A 19,189-nucleotide genomic window follows, 5' to 3' on the forward strand; every position below is an offset into this window, starting at 1 on the left:
CCTTATGACCTTTCAAACTGCAGGAGGTACAAGATAATTCCAGCTTGGTTGAGCCGTATGGATAATTCATTATGGTTTCAGGTGAGTCAATTGTTGTACCTTTCTAATACAATACTTTGGATTGAATTTAAAGGATAGTGCTATTATTGTTATCACAGCATTGCAAGACACAGCTGTTCTCCTGAGATTAGCATACACATTGGGATAATGTGATAAAAGACCGAACTTAAATAGAATTTATATAACACTTCTCCTGAGGGGGTGGGGGCGCTCCTGTCTTCTTAGCAGAGTGAAGGAACAGTTTGGTTTCATTTTGGTACGAAAGAGCGAAGAACAATGGAAACTCCACTTGTTGAACCTGGAGGGAGAACTGATGGTAAGAACTGGTCTTCATCTATCTGGTAACCAAGAAGCAGACTCTAGGTTAGGGTTGGGTAAGCTTGGCAACTTTAAGACTTGTGGACTTCAACTCCCAGAATTCATCAACCAGACATTCTTCTGGGTTGACAGGATTAGCTGGTGACATCATCGTTGCCTGGAGTATGCCTGTGGGGGCTCCTTTCATGTCCCCATCAAGGAGCTGGAGCGAATTATTGGAGCTCACACCGCCACGCAGCAGCACCCGGGTCTCGAACACAGGCTTGCTAACCTCCAGCCCAAAGTCCTAACTACGTGAGCCACCACACTCCAAGAGAAAAGATTAAATATTTCACAGAGATCCCACCATTAAGTGTAACTTCTGTTTATAGTAGCTTATTGGAAAAATTCTTCCTTCAGTTTTCAGGGCTGTCCTAATTGTGAAATCTGAAATTGATTTATTAATTGAATTTATACCTAACCATTCTGTGTATTGCCAACCCATGCAAGTTGCATATTGGCTTATGACAATAAAAGTATAGACTAGAGTATCAACACTGAGTATGTGCCATTAAGTTGTTTTCCATTCCTGTTGACCATACAGGTAGATATTCTCCATGACATTTTCTCCATTTTAATATTTGTTTTAAAATGTTCATGTCGTTCTTCAAAACCAAGTTCCCTCAAGGAATCTTACAAAATACATTACAATCACAGGCTAAATGTTTTGAAAATTAAAGTGGGGTGTGAATAGAATAGAATAGAATAGAATAGAATAGAATAGAATAGAATAGAATAGAATAGAATAGAATAGAATAGAATAGAATTCTTTATTGGCCAAGTGTGATTGGAGACACAAGGAATTTGTCTTGTATATGTATGTCAGTGGTATTACTGGCCACAGAATCAGTATCTAGAACAGGGGTCTCCAACCTTGGCAACTTTAAGAATTGGAACCTTGGAACTCCCAGAATTCCTCAGCCAGCTTTGGGAGTTGAAGTCCACAAGTCTTAGAGTTGCCAATGTTGGAGACCCTGATCTAAAATACAGTTTAGATCCTGGAAAGGAAGGGGAGAAAAGATGGACCTTGGACCACCCTATATTTGGGGTGGAGAGAGGAGAGAAAAAATCATTTTCCTTTGGACAACTGAAAAGCAAATGCAATCAGTGAGAGCTCCAAAGACCTTTGGAATCATCCAGATTCGATGAAAAGCAGGCAATTAAAAGTAAATGTGGCAAAACCTCTCTACTTAATTACACAGTAAAAGGTTTGGAATGAACTAACCTGTGGATGCAACTGACGTGATTGTAATCAATCATCATTTAAAGTGTTCAGGGAAAAAAAGGGGGGGGGAATGATGCTTCACAGCAAAAGTAACATTCCAAAACTAGTGTCAAGAGAAGAAGAAAGACACCGTGATCCTAAGGCCAACCACATCTTTAGGCCTCTTTCACCATGATGCAGCCCCAGATACTTTTACTGAGAGTGTCCACAAACTTACTGGGTGAATTCCAAGGATGTGTTTCCGTTGTTACTCTGCTGAAAATGTCTTCTGCGTTTTCTTAGCCATGCTTCAATTATTTTCTCTCCGAGCAGTGAAATGATGAGGAGTGGGGTATGAATTCTTGAACTTTCATAGTTAGGAGTCTTTGGTTGAATGAATATCTCTAGGGGACGTCTGGTGGGGGAGGGAATGAAAAAAAGGCAAAATGGCCACCATAACCATGTCATCAAAATCCCATCCCCCTTTTTATGGGTGTTGTGCAGTTCATGTAAAAACTAGCTGGGGCCTCAATCATTTGCTTGCAGTCTCCCCATTTGTGGATGGCCCTGAAATCTCTCTGATGTTGTGCTGCCTTTCTTTTTTATTATTAACATTTTTATTATAACGTATTATAAAATACAAAATACAAAGTACCATATTTTTCAGAGTATAAGACAACACTTTTTTCCCTCCTACAAGAGGCTGAAAATTTGGGCGCGTTTTATACTCTGAATGTAGCTTTTTCGAAGCTTTTTTTCAGCCCTAATGAGGTGCTTGCGAGTGAAGCATCTACCTCCGACTCTCAGCTGTGCTTTAGAAGCTTTTTTTCAGTGAAGTGATCTTCCCCCGCTTCCTCTGACTCTCAGCTGTGAAGCTTTTTTTCCAGCCCTAACAAGGCAGTAGCAAGTGAAGCGATCTCTGTGGTTTGCCTGCTTTTCTCATTGTTTCTCTCTCCAAAGATCAGTTGTGCTTTAGAAGCTGTTTTTTATCCCCAAGCAGGGGATAAAAACCAGCAAACTAATGTGCTGAAGCTGACCAGACTAAGGACGCTAGCCAGATGAATTCCTGGTAGGCAGATTTTCCCCCCCTATTTTCCTCCCCAAAAACCAAGCTGCGTCTTACACTCTGGTGCGTCTTATACTCCAAAAAATACGGTAAATAGAAAAGTTTGGGGGGGGGAAGGGTAAAGAGAAGTGAGGAAAGATAAGAAAAAGAAAGTAAAAGAAGCATTGATTTCTGACTCTCTCTGTTACAGTAAAATAAGGCATTAACATCAAATCACAACTTTTTGCTTTTTCATAATAAATTCAAATTCAAACTTTTATTGTCAGAGTACAACGTGTGCACAATGAGATTGGCTGAGCCTCCCTTCGTGCACCCCCCCCCAACCCAATACAACTCACAGGAAAAATCCCTAACTCACTGAATCCTACCAACAAACACACAATCCTACTGCAGAATGTGAACTTATTGCACATTGCACCACCTGCAAGTCAATTGCACTATGTTGTTGTAAAGTTATGTTGTTGTAATAATATAAACAAGCCATTTCTGTAAAGATCTATCAGTTTAATCGGTAAAACCCAAAGTCACCTTTTCATTTTTTTCCACATCAAGCACGAAGGTCAGAAGTAGTCTCCATGTGGAACCAAAAGTCCTTATTGTTCTTTTCTTTAATCAAAGTAGTCAGTTTTGCCATTTCAGCCAACTCCATCAATTTCTGCAACCATTCATCCATAGTAGGAATCAAAATGTCCTTCCATTTTTGTGCATACAATAGTCTTGCTGCAGTCGACTTCCGGTTTCCTTGTCTTCGGCGACGGCGGCGCTCTTTGAAGCTCCGCCAGCCCTGCCACCTGTATAACCGCTTCGCGATCGAGAAGCGGCTCGAAAACGTCAAAATCCTGAGGATTGTTGGAGGAGAGATAGCAGGGCACAGGTCGAGCCCCTGTAACCCCCCAGGGAATCGTTTCTGGGGAGGAACAGGCGCGGCTCCCTTCCAACCTGCTGAGACTCCGGGCGGCGTGGGACGATTCTGCTTCTGCAGAACAAGCCGGCTGCAGGAAACTTAAAGCGAAAGAACCAGCTTTAATAAACAGCGAAACTACCTGAACCCTGAAATTTGGAAACGCAAGTATTAGCACTTTGTTGATTTTTCAATCTGAGAAAATGCGAATGAGTGAAAGTGCTTTGAAAAAACATGGCGCCTAGCTTCAGAGTTAACGAGCCAGCGAGTGTGGATTGGTGAAGTTATTTTGTTTTGCTACAAAGTTTCCAAGTTGCTACTAAGCTGCCTTGCTTGTTATAAGAGAAATAACTGGGAAATTTTTTCCCTTTTTAATATTGGACTTTGCTTTATTTTAACCCTTGTTTGATCAAATCTGGGGGACTTTTTTAGAAGTCTTTGTGCTGGAGGGAAAGGAAAAGGAACCTCCCTCTTTAGAAAAACTAGATCACGAGCCAGGATGGCTTCAAAGAAGCAGGAAGGGAAGGCATTAGGGGGGGGATCCCCCCCACACAAACATCAAACGCAACTTCCCCCTGCTCAACAGCTACAAACTCAGAAAAAAGAATTTGATGTGGGAGATTTAAAAGAATTTATTTCTAAAACTCTGGATGACAAATTTCAAAAATGTCAACAGGAGATAGATGATAAACTTCAAAAATCACATCAGGAATTTATGCAGGAAATTAATGAAGTTAAAGACATGGTGAAACAGAATCAAAATAAGGTGACCAAAAAAATATCAGAAGTGGCGTCTGGCCTGGCAGAATTTATTGGGAAAGTTGATTTTAAAGTTGAAGAATTTAAATCAGAAGTTAATGTTAAAATGAAAGACAATGATTATAAAATTGATGAAGTTGACAATAAAATGCAGAGAATTGAAGATGAGATTGTTATGATACAATTCCGGGCGATGGAATTTGCCATACGGCTTCGGGGAATTCGAGAGGAGGAGAGACAGGATTTGAGACAGGTTTGCTCTGAAGCCTTGGCTAAGATTTTACAAGCTAATCCTGATTTGGTATTTCATAAAATAGATAAAATTTACAGAGTGAACTCTTGGGTGGCCAGACAAAGACAATTGCCTAGAGATGTGGTCATATACTTTACTGAGAGAGAAATTAGAAATGATATCCTGCAAAAATCTTTTCACACTTCTGTACAAGTGGGGGGCTCACGACTTGAAATTTTTAAAGAATTACCTCCTAAAATGCTGAAAGCTAGAAAAGAATTTGGTTTTCTTGTTAAGGAATTGAGAAATTTACAGATACCCTTCCGGTGGGACGCACCAGCTGGGATAATTTTTAGATATAAGGGAGAAGGATATCGGTTGAATACCGTGGAGAAGGCACAACACTTTTACAGTACTATTCTTAAGGAAAGAACACCATCTCCACGTACATCTACAGTTTTGGAGATTAAGGAGAGTGAAGAGAGGCAATTGAAAGAACAGTCTAAACAGGAATTAGAAAATGTGCAAGGTGCAGAAGGAGGTTTTCTGAGTGAGCCCTTGTTGGATTCTTCTCCAATTTTGGATTTGATTCAGTTGACAGAAGTTAAAGATCAACGTATAACTAGAGCCCAATCCAAGCTACTTAAACAAAAGCAACAACAACAACAGGAAAGACAAGACAAGAAGGCAGTTAAGAGTACCGTACAAGAGAGTGGAGCTATGGGAGGAGCGAGATTGAAGCTCTCGGATGAACTTCAAATATTTTGCTCTGTGCTCCAGAAAGAGGCTGATGACCTTTAAGTGTCTATCTTGGAATGTCAATGGGTTGAATTCAGCACAGAAAAGGAAGAAATTATTTACATATTTGAAACAATTTAATAATGATATAATATGTTTACAAGAAACGCATATCACAACTCAAGATCAAAAATATTTGATAAACTCAAAACTAGGAGCACATTATATATCTTCAACTTCGCAGAAAAAGAATGGTGTGGTTATTTATGTAAATAAAAAATTAACAGCGAAAGTTATAGAAGCAGATCAAGATGGTAGGTTTGTAGCAATTGAATTGCTCACAGCAAATGGTCAAATTCTTTTGATTGGAATTTATGCTCCCAACCAACAACAGGATTATTTTTATAAGATGTTACATACTAAAATATTGCAATGGGACTATAGATCTATTTTAATTATGGGAGACTGGAATGGAGTAATTGATTCTAAACTAGATAAAAAGAGCTTGGCAAAGTCTAGAATTAGACTACCACAGACTTTTTTTGATATGAAAGAAGATATGGAATTAAAAGATGTTTGGAGAATACATAATCCAAATGAATTGGACTACACTTTTTTTTCGGATAGACATAGATCTTTTTCTAGGATTGATTTTATCCTGTTGTCAAATGATTTACTTGTTAAGACAAAAAGAACAAAGATTTTTCCAAGAACTCTGACTGACCATAGCCCTGTATGGATAGAAATTGAGATGGATAAGGTTGAGAGACGTTCTTGGAGATTAAATGAGAACTTGTTTAGATATGAAAAAAATACAATAGAACTTAAAAAGCATTTGAAAGAATTTTTTGAAATAAATTTGAATAAAGGTACCCCAATTGAAATTGTTTGGGATGCAAGTAAAGCTTATATGAGAGGGGTACTCATCTACATGAATTCTAAACATAGACTGTTCCGACAAAAGAAAAGATTTGAGTTGGAAATGGAAATAAAGAATAAAGAACAGTTACTTATTAAAAACCCAACAGATGAAAGAATACGAAGTGCTATAAAACTTTTGAAAGACCAATTTCAAATGCTTATGGCGGAACAAGTTGCAACAAGTTTACAATACGCGAAGCATAATACATTTTGCAACGCTAACAAACCGGGCAGATGGTTGGCTTACACATTGAGGAAAAAACAAAGTATACGGACTATTGATAGTATTGATATTGGAGGGAAAGAAATCTTTCAACAAAAACTAATTAAAGAAGCTTTTGTGGATTATTATACTAAACTATATGCCAAAGAAGAGGTGCAGAATGGACTTATAGAAAAATATTTAAAGGATAAGAGAGTTACAAAAATTACTGATCAACAAAAGGAAAGAATGAATTATCCTATAACAGAGGAGGAGATAACAGCAGCAATTAAACAGCTAAAAACAGCCAAAGCTCCTGGCACGGATGGTTTGACCGCAGTGTATTACAAAACTTTACAAGCTGAAATGGTGGGACAACTTAGAGACTTATTTTGCAATATTCAACAAGGGGGCAAAATACCCCCATCTTGGACAACTGCTTATATATCTTTGATACCAAAAGAACAAGTTGGTCCTAAAAAACCAGAGAACTACAGACCAATATCTCTTTTGAACACAGACTATAAAATTTATGCGAAGGTATTAGCCAACAGGTTGATGCCAGTAATCCAAAAGGTGATTCATGTGGACCAAGCGGGATTTATTGAGGGCAGATATATGAAGGACAATGTAAGGCAAGTAATAGACTTATTGGAATATCTTGACAAGAATAAACAGATTTCTGCAGTGCTGGTTTTTTTGGATGCGGAGAAGGCCTTTGATAGAGTGGATTGGAATTTTCTACTAAAGACTTTAAAAAAGATGGGCTTTGGGGACCAATTTATACAGGCGATCTCAGCAATTTATCAAGAGCAAAAAGCACAGATTATTATTAATGGAAGTTTGACGACAGAGTTTAAAATTGAAAAAGGAACAAGACAGGGATGTCCGTTGTCCCCACTTTTATTTATTTTAACATTGGAAGTCTTGCTAAATACAATACGGGACTCAAAAATTTTGAAAGGCATAATGATAAGGCAAGAGGATTATAGAATAAAGGCATTTGCAGATGATCTGGTGGTTACCCTATCACAACCAATGGAATCAACAATCCTGATGAACGACATTATACAAGACTATGGTAGAGTTTCAGGTTTTAGAGTGAATTCAAAAAAGACTAAAATGATAGTCAAAAATATGACACAAGATCGCGAACATGAGCTTGAAAGGAGGGCAGGTTTTGAAATTGTACCTAAGGTAAAATATCTTGGAGTTCAGGTTGCAGAATCAAACATGAAATTGTTTCAAAATAACTATGAGGTGTTGTGGCGAGAGGTTCAGAAAGACATGGAGACTTGGAAAAAGCTGCAACTGTCTTTACTTGGAAGAATAGCAGCAGTTAAGATGAACATTTTGCCAAGATTTCTGTTTTTGTTTCAAATGATTCCGGTGCTTAAAAGTGATAAACAACTGAAAGTTTGGCAAACTGGACTTAATAAGTTTGTCTGGAACGACAAAAAGCCGAGAGTGAAATTGAAAATTATGCAAGATGTTCCAGAAAGAGGAGGCCTTAAACTTCCAAACCTACAGTTATATTATGATGCAGCAGCTTTAACTTTAACAAGTGATTGGTTTGGAAGTAAAAAGGCTGGAATATTGAATGCAGAAAGTTTTGATCTTGAATTTGGATGGCATGCTTACCTATTTTATGATGACAAAGTTGATAAAGTATTTAAAAGTCATATACTTAGAGACTCTTTGATGAGAGTTTGGAAGAAGCACCGACTCAAATGGGATTATAAAATACCGCTATGGCTGGATCTTGGTCATACCTTGTGGAATACAAATATAATGTCACTCGGGGGGTTTTTATACAAAGAGGTTCTTTTTACAGATGCGGGTAGATGGCAGCTGAAGACCTTGCAGACACTGTTGGACGAAGGGATTAATTTAACTTGGTTACAATATAATCAATTACAATTGAGATGGAAAGAGGACCAAAAAACTGGTATTATGTTGCATGAGGAAGAATTGGTTAGACATATAAGACAGAAAGGTCCAATGCATATTAAAAGGCTTTATAATGTTTTGCTAGAAAGGGATTCAGAAACGGAATTAGTTAAAGATTGTATGATTAAGTGGGCACAAAATTTTGAAGAACCAGTGATGTTGGAAACATGGGAAAAAATTTGGGTTCAGAATGTTAAATTTACACAGTCGCAGAATCTGAGGGAAAATTTTTATAAAATGTTTTATAGATGGCATTTAGATCCTAAAAAGCTGTCATGTATGTACCCTAATGTTCAGCCAAAATGTTGGAGATGCGAATGTTTGGATGCTACGTATTATCATGTTTGGTGGACCTGTAGGAAAGTTAAGGCTTTTTGGATAAAAATATGGTGGGTCATGCAGAATGTTTTGAAGAAAAAAATTCAATTTTCTCCACAATTGTTTTTATTGGGTATAGTTAAGGGTTTTACACGGGGTGAAATAAAATTAATATTGTATATGATAACAGCAGCAAGATTGTTGATAGGTAAATATTGGAAGAATGAAGCTTTGCCTACTATCGAGGAATGGACTTTGAAGATGGCCAGTTTTGCAGAGATGGCGAAGATTTCAGCATATTTAAAAGATTGTTCACAAGAGACTTATGAATGGGAATGGAAAAGGTGGATAGAATATGTTCAGAACAAATACCAAACTAGAAAGTACCAAATAGCTTTTATTTGAAAATAAATGTATTAGAAATATCATAATGTAAAGAGATAAAGAGGGAAAATAATATAGGGGGAGGGATGGGTTCAGGTATATATATCAGTATTATTAGTTATGAGTACATAATAGGGAAGTCTGGGGGGGAGGGTTAGGGAGGGTTAGGGAGGATGGGAAGTTTGGGGAGGGAGGTGGGGGGTGAAAAAAGGGGTGAAAATGTAATTGTAAAACTTTTGCAATAAAAAAAAAAATAGTCTTGCTGCAGTCAACATATATACCCTGTTTCCACAAAAATAAGACCCAATTGGAAAATAAGTCCTAGCATGATTTTTCAGGATGCTTGTAAATATAAGCCCTATAATCCCAAAATAAGCCCCAGTTAAGATTGTCAGCCAGATGGGTGCATTTAGTACTGTATCCTTCTCCAAAATAAGATCTAAGCAGAAAATAAGCCCTAATGCGTCTTTTGGAGCAAAAATTAATATAAGACCCAGTCTTATTTTCGGGGAAACACGGGTATATATGTTGACTGCAGCAAGACTATTGTAACAAAGTTCCAACTTTTTTCTCCAGTTCTTTTTCCATTAGGCCCAAAAGGAAAAATTCTGGTTGCATTGTTATACTGCCTTTCTGACTTCGCACAACTTTTCCATAAGGAGGGAACTCTTACCTTGTATTTTTTTTTCCATATTCATAATCGGAAAAGAGATTTATTACCAAAAAGGTCTACACACAATCGCAACATTCCCTCCGCTTTGTAGCAAGAATGGAATTCCAAGACACCACTAAAATAAACCCTAAATCATTTTGAGAATGAGATAAAAATACAAATCTGAAACTCCTTTCTTGGGAGAAAACACACCAATGACTCCCCACAACAATGCCATTTTGGGCCAATTCCAGAAGAAGCATAGCTAACTCCCACATATGAGTTAGATGAGCAGGGGAAAGAAATCCTCAAAAACACCTACTCCCCTCCCTTTGCTTACCCACAACAAGATGATGGAGTTTAAGATCATAAGTTAAGATTTGGGGCTCACTGCACTCAACAACAATCACACGTGAAGCCAAATGACATAGTCGTGGCTGATCATACACATTAGGTATCTATAGAAACTCACGCAAAGAGACGGATGCCATCTCATCATGAGTTATTGATGAATGCTGATTACTGTGCTAAAAGCAATTTCTTGTTTTATTTTCTGTATCTGCCATAAGGCTGAAATTTTAGGTAGCCGCAATGAGATGAAAAAAAATGCCACATAAAAGGAAAACTGTCTCCAAGGATGGTTGGTTTTTTTTTGGGGGGGGGGGTCTAGTACTTTAGGGATGCTACAGGTCCCGTCAGTCAAAGAATGTTGGCTGGTGGAGACCAGGAGGTGTGTCTTCTTGGCAGTAGCCCCTCCCCTCTGGAATATCCTTCCTTTGGAACGTAAAATGGCCCTGGCTTTGTTAGTCTTTCATAAGACTCTAAAGATCAGAGCCTGAAAGTGTTTGAGGCCCTGTTATCTGGTTGCGTTGTTAATTTTAATGTAATTATCATGTAATTCTCAGTTGCCTATATGTACATTTTGCAATTGTTTTTATGGTTTTAATTGTAATATTGATCGCCACCAAGAATCAATTGGATTGAGATGGGCGGCTATAGAAATTGAATGGATGGATGGATGAATGAATGAGAAATTGGCTACTGCAATTGAGGCCCTTGCATAGAAACCTGTAGAAGAGGGGAACGGGTTAGAAAAAGGCAAGGGCCTTGCCCTTTCTGACAAGTATCCTGTTCTCCAAACATGTCAGCCTTAGTAAAATTTGAGATTATAGTTGTAGCATTTTGCTGATACTAAGGACTAAGGATAGATCTGAATAGCTACTACTGGGCCAGAGTTATTCCTGTTGGCCTTCGCCATGGACTTCTGAAAGCAACGAAGAAGGCCTGTAGACTAAAGGCAGGCCGCTTTAGCAAACGTATGCGAAGTTTTAAATCACCCAGAGTTGAAAAGAAAATCTTATCAGTAACATTGCAGCCATAAAATTAAATCAAAAGCGTTGACTGTCTCAACTGAATGAAAGTTATGAAGCTATCTCATAAAAATAAGATCTAATAAGATTTAATCAAGTCATATGACAGGTCCTGATAGATATCCTCCATCTCTTATCCCTGCCAACTTTCATCTGTGTTAAATTGCACTATTACAAAGGAACGATTTTTTTTTCCTCCTCAAGATGATTATTAGATTGAATATAATTGTGGATTTAAGAGAATGTGGTTAAACTCTCTTGGCTTAACTCCATCAAAACCAATAGAGTTAAAATGCCAACAGAGCGTTTTGCTCAGCACATCTAAGTTTATAACAATTAAACAGTATTATTTTTGGATGTGAACACTTCCCTGGATTGTAAAATGTCAACAATAATTAGTTATTTAAACAGACAGTAATCTTCTAGAAGCCTTTCTCAGAATATTTCAGCATGAAATACATCCTTTGGGCTTTTTAAAAAAATGATCCAGAGATATATAAATTTATTAGACATGAAACATAAATCAGGGCATAGTGTTATTTTTCAGTGTCTTTAAAAGCATGAACTGAAAGAAGAAAACAAGAATGAAAAATGGATTTTGAATATCATTTGGGTCATGCTCCCTTTCCCCTGAATTGAAGGACGTTTGCAGGGCAGCTTCAGAAGATCAATATGATTACTACACCTTTATTGACTATGTAGTAAATGAAATACATGGGTCCAATTGTCTAGAATAGATGATACAAAGCTATGAAGATGCAGAGCAAACAATTCTAGGTTCGTTGTTGTGCTTTCTTACTCTTTTGAATTTCATTGTCTACACATTCTGGGCAAAAAGCTTTTAGTCTTCCTTGTTCCAAAGGTGCTTTTTCAAAAGGCAACTGGACTTTGTTTTTTCCCTTGAAGACATTTCGCTTCTCATCCAAGAAGTCAGAACTGAAGAAGCTTCTTGGATGAGAAGTGAAATGTCCTCAAGGAAAAACAAAGAAAGTCCACTTGCTTTTTGAAAAAGCACCTTCGGGACAATCATGACTTTGATGACTGAGAATCTCCAGAGACATTTAATCTTCCTTTTCAACTCACAACCAGTCACCCAAATGTCCCAAATGTCCTGATTCGATGATTTTAGGCAAAGCAAAGCAAAGCAAAAGGCATCTGGTATGAGCCACAGTGGTGCAGTGGTTAGAGTGCTGTACTGCAGCCTATTTCTGCTGCCTGCCTGCTGCCTGTAATTTGGCAGTTCAAATCTCACCAGGCTCAAGGTTGACTCAGCCTTCCATCCTTCTGAGATCGGTAAAATGAGGACCCAGATTGTTGAGGGTTATATGCTGAGTCTGTAAACCGCTTAGAGAAGGTTGTAAAACACTGTGAAATGGTATATAAGTCTAAGTGCTATCGCTATTGCTATCCTGTACAATTCATAGAATTAAACAATGACATTCTTTGTCATCAGGTGCATGAATAAGGTAAAAATAATTTTAAAATAGGATTTAGTTAGGGTTGAAGTTGTTGGAAGAAATATCCACCTGGTTCAGTTCCAAGTTGGGAGAAAGGCACTGGAGACAAAATGGAGGCAGGAGGCTGATTGGAAAACGGGTCCATTTATTGATGAACAAAAGCACGTTTGTAATTCTGACCACATGGAGTTGAGGGGGGGGTATTGATACCTTCTCTTGGGCTTTGCACTTAAACTTCCTGTTCCTGTGCAAGAACATGTATTCTATTGGCTGTTGTGGGGGTCATAGCTGGCTCTGTAGGTTGTCTGAGCTCCCAGGTTTGGTTGAAGTTTGGACTGCTGATGCAATGAAGGGGTGTTGGGCAATTCCTATTGTGACAGAGGGCTAATCCTATCTTGTTCAGACCTTGCTGCAAGGAATGTTTGCCTATGAATAGAGCTACCTCGATACTTGGTTTTTTTCAATAAGCTCTTTATTTCTTAAGTGCTGACATCTGCTGAGGGCTATTAAGAAAGGTGGGGGCTGCTTTAAAAAACCGTGTTTCTCCATTTCTCATCCAGGGAAATAGAATATTCTGCCTTTTCAAATATTTCTCAAAATATTTCATTCTTCTAGGAGAGAGGTGGGTGCTAACTTTCTACAAAGGTAAAAAGATCTTTTCTAATACATAAGACTACAAACCTAATTCTTTAAGCCCTACAAATCTTTTTCTCAGGATCAAGTAGCATCTGTGGAAGTCAACCAGGCAATCTCAGGAAAGGACGTGGATGCTATAAAGAGTTGCGGATGGCAGCGACATTAATTCACTCGCTTGTGCCAAAGCATATTTTGGCCTTCAGCCCCAAAACACTGCGCAACCCTTGATTTCCCAAATTATAGCCATTAATCTTAACAGGTAGCACTGCATAACATAAATACAGTAGAGGGGAATCATATACATGAGCTTTCTTTAGGCACTTGGCTGGATATTGTGTGATTCGGAATATTGATTTAGCTGGGCTTCTGGAGTGATCCAACAGGACTCTTGTTAATTTTTATGAATAATAAGATGGCATTCCCATACTGTCATACTCTAAATGAAATGAGAGTGTATATTTCATGGGAGGGAGGGAAGAGCAGACTGCATAATTTATAGGCAGCTGTAATCTGCTCAGTGCCCTCTTGACTCTTTGTGGACAAACTAAATGAAGAAACAAAAATCTTGCTTCTTACGCTACAGTCTGTCCTATTTTTTTCTTTCTCCTTTTTGCCTCTAGTTCACTCCTTCCTCCTTTCATGGAGATAAAAGAAATGGTGAGGATTTTTTTTTTTTAAAAAAATTCTCCTTAGTAATGGAAGGGTATTTTCAGGAAGGTTTATGCTTTGTGCCTCATTCAAAGAAATTTACAAGCTGGGAGAGAGGGGATTACAGATAACTGTCATTTCATTTCATGATGTTTTCCTACTGCTTCTTTCTTTGTGGTTTCACACAACAGTAGAGAAGATATAGAGAATAGTTTCATTTTTGTGTGTTCTGGCTTCATGGTAAAAATGAGGGAGTCCCTCTGTGAGGTAAATGGGTGGCTTCAAAATTAGATAGATAAATGACGGATGGAAGATAGATAGATAGATAGATAGATAGATAGATAGATAGATAGATAGATAGATAGATAGGTGGGTGGGTGGGTGGGTGGGTGGGTGGGTGGATGGATGGATAGATAGATAGATAGATAGATAGATAGATAGATAGATAGATAGATAGATAGATGATAGAAAAATATAGAGACTGCCAGAGTATAAGGCAATCAGGAAATAGATGTGGTGAATGTACCTGCTTGCAGGGCTTACTAAGGAGTCAAGAGACCAGGACATGGGGACAGAGCTTGGTTGGAGAAATAGAAGCAGGGAGGTGAGGAGAAGACACTAGGAGATTGTGCAAGATGAGGAATTGCCAGGAAGAAGACCATAAGTATATTCACATGCATGACAAGTTTATCGGGAATCCAGGTGGAGATATAAAGCTAGGTTGAGCTGCCCAAAGTCAGAGAAACAAAATGAACCCTCGGAAATGCCAATTAAGGGTGTTGGAATTGTGAAAGGAATACTGTACTCCACTATACACGGTAGCAAAAGTCAACGTAATGGTATCTGGGAGAGCTCTTGGGTGACTGGGTTCAGATACTCTGCCTAGGGAACAGATAAGAGACAGCATAGCCTGCAGTTGTATAGTGACTGGAGCAAAAGACTCAGGAGAGATTCTCCCTAATTTCTATTTTTAAGATTCTGTTAATTTAACCTTACAAGTAAGTAGAATCAGGATCAAAGGACAGGAGGTACAAAGCAAGAGGCCAGACACCCATGTTGCTTCTACAAGGTAATTGTAGTGGCATGGTTTAAATCCCTTCTTTATGAGGGTGCACCACTACGAGCTCTCCTCACCCAGCTTCTGATGAGGAGGCAGCTGAATGGCCTAAACATTCAGGAGCATGACACTTGATTGGCAGATTTTAACTTAGGTAAGGTGTAAGGTCTTCAAGCCATGGTCAGGGTAAAGTCCCACACCTTCTGGCATCTGAATTGGTTGAGGAAGCTTCTGTGCTGCCAGAGAAGGGGCCTGGCAACACTCTGAAGAAGTAGAGGGCTCTGCAGCTACTGATGTTCCTGGTACCAGACTGACTGCAGGGTCATTGAGCCAATTTGGAGGAATATAGTCAGCTTTCTTGGTAATGAAGGTAATGCTGAAGTCACCGTGCTTGGCTGGCAGCTGTACGGGCACCTTATTTGTTAGGGGGCACGGTGTGGTCCACTGTCTCCACAAGCAGCTGGCATTCACTTTCATGAGGCACAGGGCCTTCGTGCTCTCTCCCACACCTTTTTGGCACCCAGGTACATTCACACTGCCAAGAAAGGAGAATATTTATAGCCAGGGTTGAAACGAGGGGTCCTTGGTGCCTCTCTGAATTTGCTTGTTTCCTTGCAGATGTTTCATTACCCAAACTAGGTAACATCATCAGTCAGTCAATCAATCAGTCATTACCCCCTGAGTAATGAAACATCTGCAAGGAAACAACCAAGCTCAGAGAGCACCAAGGACCCCTTATTTCTACATTGGCTGAAGAGAGGCCATTTTGTAAGCCCGCCTGAGTCGCCTATGCATTGTGTGCATTGGGTGGTTATATAAATTTGCTAAACAAACAAACAAATATCTGAGGAAGTGGAAAGTTCTGCAGCACCTGGGCAATGGAAAGTCTCTTGCTTCTGGAACTACCCTGATGTTCCCATTAGTCAACGCACAAAGAAAGAAACACGTGGGGGAATACTAGTGACACTTCCATTGCTCAACAGATGCAATAATCAGGCCCAGCAATTAATCTGGGGGGACCTCTAAGTTGGGAACATGAGCAATGGTGCAGCAAGAATTGGATTCTAGGATCTTAATTGGATCTGTGAGCCCACAGCCCGGGACACTCCCAGATGACTAATTTTCTTCACTGGTGCTGCTGGAGCTGCCTTTGAATTGGCACTCTCTTCTCTGTCTTCTTCTTTTTTTCCCCCTACATGTTTTCTTAGATTTTACTCAGAGTTTTTGGAAGAGAGGCTTTGTCCAAATCCTACTCAAAGCAGTGGGATTCATTGTGGTGTCAATGGATCCATTGCATGGTCAGTTACTCCGCCCTGCCTGACTTGTCTATTTGGTCACACCATTGTGGCAGTTGTATGAAAATGAAAAATTGAAGGGGCTGTGAAAAATATTTCATTGGTGGAGTAAACATGCGGAGTTTCATCAGGATATGTTTTGCCCATCTTTTTTATTCGTTTAAAAATATTTTATAGTCAGATATTAGCTAGTTTGACCTATACAGTGGTTACCTTGGCACTCACTATTCATTGGTTCTGGGCAACGTGATGAGTACCAAAAATGATGAATACTGAACTATTTTTTTCCCACAAGGAATAAGAAGTCACAAGGCAGCCAACATCAACAAGTTCTAGCTTGTGTGTTGAGTACCAAACAATGAGTACCGGGACAAAATTTTCACATCCAAATGTGTTGAGTACAAATTTTATGAGTTTCAAAGCAGTTGAGTACCAAGGTATCACTGTACTTATTGAAGAGTTGCTTGTTTTCTTATTTTTTGCTTTTCCATCTCTGAATTCTTCTTATTCCCAAGCAGAGTTCAGCATAAGGGGAACAGAAACAAACTCTCTTTTATTCCAGAAGTCTTAGCAGTGCTACAATCTCAATAACTTCAAAATAGGAAAACCACACAACCTCAGAGTAACTTCTCCTTTATTCAGTAAAGGTTGCCCAATGGTCTTGCTGCTTTGATTACAGTGTGATGAAGCATGGAAATTCAGCGGTGGAGGAAAGGGGAGAGTTATGTTTTACAGTCCCATTGCAGGCAATCCTCAACTTACAACCACTCATTTAGTGACCGCTTGATGTTACCATGGCACTGTAAAAAAAAGGACTTATGCTAGGCTTGTAATTAGGACCGTCTCAGAATCCCCAGGGTCACATGAGCAAAATTCAGGAACTTGGTAAACAGCATGTATTTACAAAGGTTGCGGCATCCTGGGGTCACATGATGACCATCTGTGACCTCCCCAGCTCGATTATGATGATGTCAAAGGGATGTGGGGGGGAGAGAGATGGATTCGCTTAACTGCTATTCACTTAACTGCAGTGATTTGCTTAAAACCATGGAAAACAGATTGTAAAATTGGGTAGGATTCAGTTAGTTGCTTTGCTTAGCAATGGAAATTCTGGCCTCAGTTGTGGTCATAACTCGAGGACGTTAAGTACCTAATCTAAGATACCTACCTACAACATTGGCATTGGACATGCCAATCATCCCATCATCCTCTCTTCACCCTTTTAAGTCCTTTATTCTTTGCTTCCCTTATGATGGCTGCATCTCTCTAGAATAAGTCTATGTGTTATCCATGTTTTCCACAATATTTCTAGCAATGCCTAATGAGTCGCATATTGTTGTTTTTAAGCAACAGGGAGTGGCCATGCAGTAATAGACACTTTCAATCTATGCTGCATTTTTTGCACCAGGCGCAACTCTTTTTATTCCTTGTTTTGAAAAAAACACAACAGTACAAACAAGTCTATCCTTAGCAGGACTTTCTTATTATTTAGAATTTAGAATATGTAGGACTGCAACTTTAATCTTTATGCCATCACATTACGACTATTTTATTTTTTTGAGTCTGTAAATTCTGTCTCTATTTTTTTTCCAAATTTGCTTGCTTTTTTTTTTATAAGCTACCCTGATTACACTGTGATCATACTTAAGAAATCAGATCCCGGTTCAATAAAATTCCTGCAAAAATTTTGCATAACGTAAGAATTTTCAGTCTGGTTTGGATTGCAACTCTTGGTACATAGAAGTAGACAGATGCCTTCTCTAGTACTTTATATAGTTTCTTTTATCTCTGCTCTCAACTTTCCTCTCCCTCCAAGAATTTGTCCTACATCCTTAAAACGATCTCCAAAATAAGGCAGATAAGATTAGCCCTATAACTTTCTGTACTGATGCCTATCTCAAACTATACTGCTGATTCTGGCTCCTTTTTTTAAACAGCAAATTAATCTTTCTCCTTTTAATGTTTGTGGTTCACTCTCTTTACTCCTCAGCTAGTTAATCATGGCCACCGAACAAGAAAAGGAAATGGAGAACCAGTTTAAAAATGAAGATGCATTTTGTGTGACTCCTGCAAAGAGATCTATCTTTCTTTTTCTTTCTTTCTATCTATCTTTCTTCTTCTTCCTCCTCCTCCTCCTCCTCCTCCTCTTTTTCTTCTTCTTCTCCTTCTTCTCCTCTTCCTCCTCCTCTCTCTCTGAGAGAGAGAGAGAGAGAGACAAACGGACAGAGACAGAGAGAGATAGACAGAGACAGAGACAGAGACAGAGAGACAGACAGAGACAGAGAGAGATAGACAGAGAGACAGAGACAGAGACAGAAAAATGTGCAAGTGTAAGAGAAAAGCAGTGGGAGAATTACATTAGCTCTGCACTAATGAAGTGACTCAATGTAAGGATAAAGAAAAAAAGAATCTTAGTGAGAGAAGTAGTAAAGCTGGAAAGATGCCAGCCCATAGGCACCAGACCATTGCATACAAAATTGAATTCTGAGAATGTGCCTTAATGCTCAGATTATAATATATCCTTTCTAACCAGTCTAAAAGTCTCAAAAGAATTATTATCTAGCAGAGGCTTCATTTGCAAACAAAACAGAAGCTCTATAATGTAAGACAGGATTGGAAGAGACCCTGAGGTCTTCTGGTCCAACTCCTGCTCAAGCAGGAAATCCTATACCATTGGACCAGTGGTGGGTTGCTCCCGGTTTGGATCGGTTCGCAAGAACCGGTAGTAAAACCAGTAGGAGGCTCCGCCCACTGACCCGGATGTCATCAGGAAGCTTCTGCGCATGCACAGAAGCGTGCGCTGTCCCGTTGCAAATTGGTAGTAAAGGTAAAGTAGAACCCACCCCTGTATTGGACAACCACAAGTGGCTGTCCATCTCTTCTTTAAACCCTCCAGTGTTGGAGCATCCACAGCAGTGGTGGGTACCAGTTTGCTCCAGATCTTGTGAACCAATAGTAGCGGCAGCAGGAGGCTCCGCCTAC

The sequence above is a fragment of the Pantherophis guttatus genome, chromosome 2, assembly GCF_059756535.1.
Source record: "Pantherophis guttatus breed Tessera chromosome 2, ASM5975653v1, whole genome shotgun sequence".
Classification (NCBI taxonomy): domain Eukaryota; kingdom Metazoa; phylum Chordata; class Lepidosauria; order Squamata; family Colubridae; genus Pantherophis; species Pantherophis guttatus.